This window comes from Rhincodon typus, unplaced genomic scaffold (assembly GCF_021869965.1).
Source record: "Rhincodon typus isolate 14 unplaced genomic scaffold, sRhiTyp1.1 hic_rhity00000806, whole genome shotgun sequence".
Classification (NCBI taxonomy): Eukaryota; Metazoa; Chordata; class Chondrichthyes; order Orectolobiformes; family Rhincodontidae; genus Rhincodon; species Rhincodon typus.
The window spans coordinates 36,055-41,600 of NW_025966444.1; positions in this window are offsets into that span (position 1 = coordinate 36,055).

Genomic DNA, 5,546 nt, shown 5'->3' on the forward strand with positions numbered 1-5,546 from the left:
AATCTGAAAGATATGAAAAACATCCAAAATGTGAGGGAAAGGACAGGAAAAAAAACTGCAATCACGTCTTGAAAAGAACATTTGGTTGTACTGCTATTCCAACTTAGCTTTTATAGAAAAAATCTACTTTCGCATCAAGTACTACGACTCCTTCAATGTGAACAGGTAGGTGGCAGGAGACAAAGATGTATTTCCTGACATTCACCTTTTCAGGTAAAGCTATCACCTCATGCTCCCAAGTAGGAAGGGAATGTATCCTAATAAGGGAGATTGGGTGATCAGTCAGCTTACTGCTTGCTTTCCCAGCAAATCCACAGATCAAAATTGCTCACCTTTGACTCAAGGTCTTTACTGAGTAGAATTTAGCAGGATATTCGCTCACGCGTTCATTACCAATGCATCACATTACGACAGGTATTATGGAGCAAACATAAATCAACAGTTTAACACCCCCATTTCTGAAGAAGGGTCCCGACCCGAAACGTCAATTTTCCTGCTCTTCTGATGCTGCCTGGCCTGCTGTCTTCCTCCAGCTCCACACTGTGTTATCACTTACCTTTCAGATGTTGTCCATGAAATTCCAGGCAATGGTACCTGAAGCTTCTTCCTATCGATTACTTTGTTCACACCTAATCAGAATACTCTTATTGTGCTCAGAGAAACTCCTCCATATGATTTAAAAATCAAGTGAAATCATCTAGTTTGTAAATATTAGGTTTAAAATTGCAATTAAATCTTGAAGATGATATAAACTGGAGCTAGCCACTGGTCTTCTCTCCTTTGAAGATATTATGTTTTCATATTTTTTTCTGCCAAGTGGATAATTTCACATTTGCCCATGTTATATTCCATCTACCACCTCTAATCCACTATATAAGTCTGGTAAGTCTATATTACAGTATGTGTTAAAGTCTATATTCCTAGTTTCTTTGGCACCTTCTCACGTCTGATTTTCACACTGACCATTTTATCATCAGCCAAATTGGATGCACTACAATTGGCTTTTGAAGAATGTCTAAAATTCAGCTCTCGATCACCATGATTGTAGCTCGGATATTTTACTGCTTTACTTCCTTGATTTGACAATATAAACTTTGGATTACTTTGTGAATGCGGCACTAGATTTCTGAAAGAGACAGGAGGTATCATCTGTTGCAGGTTATATAAAACACCCCTCCCCAGTAAGAATATCTGTATCCACAATATTCATATTTCTCTCCTCAGGGGACTCTCGAGGGGCAGGGGTGGGGGTGGGGAGGGGATCCCAGTGAATGCAAACAACTGGAAAGAACGTAGTCATAGAGTCATTCAGATTGGAAACAGACTCTCCAGTTCAACCAGTCCAACTGAACATAATCCCAAACTAAACTGTAAAAAACCTTCCAAATTCCTACACTCAATGCCTTAATTGATGAAGGCCAACATGCTAAATGCCTTCTTCATCAACCTGTCTAGCTGTGATGCTGCTTTCAACGAACTATGTATTTGTACTCCTCAGTGCCTCTGTTCCGCAACACTCCTCAGGACCTTACCATTTACTGTATAAGTATGCAACATCTCATACTTATTGTATTGAATTGCATTTGCCAATCCTCAGCCCACTCCCGCATCTGATCAAGATCTCTCTGTAATTTTTGATAACCTTTTTTGCTATCAACGATACTTCCTAATTTTGTATCATCCACAAACTTACTAATCGTGCCTTGTACATTCAGATCCAGATCATTTATGTAAATAAATGTTACTTGTGTCCAAGGTGGAAGTGGGGTTAAGAGATCAGAAAAGACAGTGGGACCCATTTCATTTGATATTCTGTCTGTTTATGGTGCTACCAAATGTTCTAATGGAGTAAGGCATATGTTGGGGAATTTCCCATCCTGCTTTTCCTAGATCTGAGAATGTGGCCAGGGCAGATTGTCGGAGGGTTACTACACAAATGAGTCTGTTGGTGCTTTGCACATCTTGATGGTGCCCCTGCTGGCTGGGAGCCAGGAAAGGCTACCATGGTCCCAACAGCAAAGATGATCAACCAGAATACGTGCCCTAAGTTATTTCTTTGGTTTTGTCAGCATAGCCTCCATTTGAAGCTAAACAATGTTGAAGATCGCAATTGTTTTTGACCTGGGAATGGTCTTTGGGATCTCTGCCTTAACAGCTGTGAAATGTTCTGCCTTACAAAGCCTCATACGGCTGGGCGATACTGAGATGCTTTCACAAGTTTGGCAGTTCACCCCAAACACACTAATGACCCCATTCCTGTAACCTGGGACGGGATCCATATCTTCGAGAGCCAATGGGCTCTAGGGGCTAATCTGCTGACAGGACGGACCGAAGGGGATTTTGGCCATGATGCCATCAGTGGCTGTGCTTGGCTCAATTTGCCAACTATCTGAAGGAAGGGGGCAGGATCCAAACTGCCCAGAGTTGTTGAAACAGGTAGCCTTAAGCCAATCACAGCTCTGTAACATTAACATCTTTAGGGATCTCTGGTGCTGCTGGTTGAGTGAGTGCCCAAGAGAAGGCCAGAAACCTGCCTCTGTTGGCAGCTACACTCGTCTGTGTAAAAGTGCCTCAAGACTTATCCCATCACGTTGCGGATTTCTATATTCAGGCATTAAGTGCCAGAATGTTTGCTCACAGATTAGTCATTCTCTGCCACCTTCCTATAAATAGAGACAATGTGCTAGTGTAAGATGTATAAACATTTGGCCAACTGTCTTTTCCTTTCTTCAACTGGAATCTATTTAACTGAAAAAAAAGTTTATCATGAATAGACCAAACTTTGGGACAGCGTTCTCATGCATGAATCTTCTGTTGATAAAGTCTTTTGAGTCCATTACAGTCTGCTCCGCTTTTCTGAAGAAGGGTCCCAATTCAAAACGTCAGCTTTCCTGCTCCCCTGATGCTGCCTGGCCTGCTGTGTTCCTCCCGCTCCACACTGTGTTATCTCTGACTCCAGCATCAGCAGTTCTTACTGTCTCTGCTCCACTCCAAGGATGTTTGCGAACGTAGAACAAAGGCCTGAAAGTAAAATGGCGACACTTCCTTTGGGCTGACGGGTACCACGACCGTGAACTGGTTGCTTGGCAACAGGCACCACTGGTGTGAGCAACAACCTGCAACGATACACAGCAGCTTCCTGTGAGGCACTTGTGGCAGAACCTGGCTCTCAAGGATCGGCCTCTTCACCCACTGGCAAAGAGGTGCCCCCTGAAGACATCACGTTGGAAGTGGATGATTTGCTGCGTTCCTGTCATCCTTTGTAGATGGTAGGAGGCTGTACACAGTGAGATACAGCCAGACCAGACTTCAATTTCTCCAATCATCCAGAATAGAGAGTGTACACCTTGGTCACACAGCATCGAGCAACAATGATGATGAGTGACTTGCACTGTATGTAGACATTCAAAGTTTACGGTATGTTTTTGCAAGTTTCTATGAGATTTAGAGAAATTGTTACGACTTACAATCATTTATGGGGAGGGGAAGGACAAGTCTGTTGTAAAGAGTGCAGAGGATAACCATTCTTTCTTCATGTTATACACTCTTTCAATTTACACTCAAGGATCAGCAAGCATTTAGTAACAGGAACAGGCTGTTTAACCCCACAAACCTGTCCTGACATTCATGCAGATCATAGCTAATCAGTTCCTCAAACCCTCCCTGCCCCCAAAGGAAGTATCCCCTTTTCACCTGCCTATTCACCAAAACCCATTCCCCTCACCCCACTCCCTCCTCACCGACTCCAACGTTTCCAGTCAATACCCAAATCTGCCTCAATGGTTTCCATTGGGCCTTCTTTGTCAGAGCTCAGTACTGCTTCCTCCCACTCGAGGGTGCAATTCCCACTCGCTGCACTTCAGCCTGCTCACTGTGTGTAATTGGGATTGCTCAACATAAATCTGTTTGTCTGAATCTTGAAAAATTAATGTACCCAAAATTCTCAAACCTTCTAATGACAGTTCCACCAATCATTGCATGAAAAATGTTTCCAAATTTCATTTCTAAATAGCCTAGCTCCAATGCTAAGATTGTTGTGGACTTGCCCCACCAGATAAAATCGGATTTCTGTATGGAACCTAACAAATCCTTTCCACACTTTAAATGCCTTTTGATTACATCCCTTCGCCCGATAAAACTCGAGGGAATACAAATCTTGTTTCTGTAACTGGTGCTCAAGGACGAACCTATTAGGCCTTGTATTAAGAGATAACAAGGTGTAGATCTGGATGAACACAGCAGGCCAAGCAGCAGCAGAGGAGCAGGAAAGTTGACGTTTCGGGCCTAGACCCCTCTTCAGAAATCATATCAGGCCTTGTATTAGTTTAGACACTATAATCTTCTGAGGCCTATATGGAATTTCTGAGATTAGGGGCAAAATTCAATGTTTGCTGAACCAGTCCCCCGCTCTCTGTCTCTCTACACCTCACCCCCTTCTGAACTTGTCCCTCTTTTTCTCTCTGTCTGTCTGTTCCTCTGTCTTTGTATTTTCCACCCTCTCTGTCTTTCTTTTTCTCTCTGTGTCTCTTTCTCTGCCTGTCTCTCTCATCCCTATCTGTTTCTCTGTCTCTTTCTCTGTCTTTGTCTGTCTTTCCCTTTGTCTCTGTCTTTCTTTCTCCCTCTCCCAAACCACCAAAAGGAAAGTACATGGGCAGCCAATGGACTGAGTAGAGTCATCCTGCAGCCATTATACACAGTGAGCAGGCTGAAGTGCAGCGAGTGGGAAATTGCACTCTCCAGTGGGAGGAAGCAGTACTGAGCTCTGACGAAGGAGGCCCAATGGAAACCATTGAGGCAGATTTGGGTATTGACTGGAAATGTTGGAGTCGGTTAGGAGGGAGCGGGGTGAGGGGAATGGGTTTTGGTAAGTAGGCAGGTGGAAAGGAGATACTTCCTTCAGTGGCAGGGAGGTGCCCTGACTCCCAAACCCCTGAAGATAGTCTTCCCTCCTTCCTGCCCTTTTAAAAATGTTTAAATAATAGGTCACTTGGACCCAAATACCCATGGCAACAATACTACGGCAAGGATGAAGGATGATTCAAATCAATTGTCCTGTGAACAAGTCTAGTGAGGCACTGGGGGAAGGATAAAACTGCTGATGAAGGGTCTAGGCCCGAAACGTCAGCCTTCCTGCTCCTATGATGCTGCTTGGCCTGCTGTGTTCATCCAACTCTGCTACTTAGATATCACTGGGAGGAAAAAAAATATTTCTCTCTTCACCGATGCTGTCAGACCTGCTGAGTTTCTCCAGCACTGTTTTTAGATCCCATTAATTTGTCACAGAATATGTGAACAGTGGTGACCAAATGTACCACATTCAGCAAAGTTAGCAAGTTCAAGGAAGCACAGGCAGTGTAAACATTGATATCTGTGACTGCCATGAAGTGCAATTAATTAAAGTTGATGGATCCAAGTATTTATTCCACACGGGTAACCTCACATGATCCATGAAAGACTGCTCAATAATTATTTTTACAGCTACAACCCCACAGAGAATTGTAAGTGCTTATTTAAACTACTGACCTACAGGGGAAGTAACACATGTC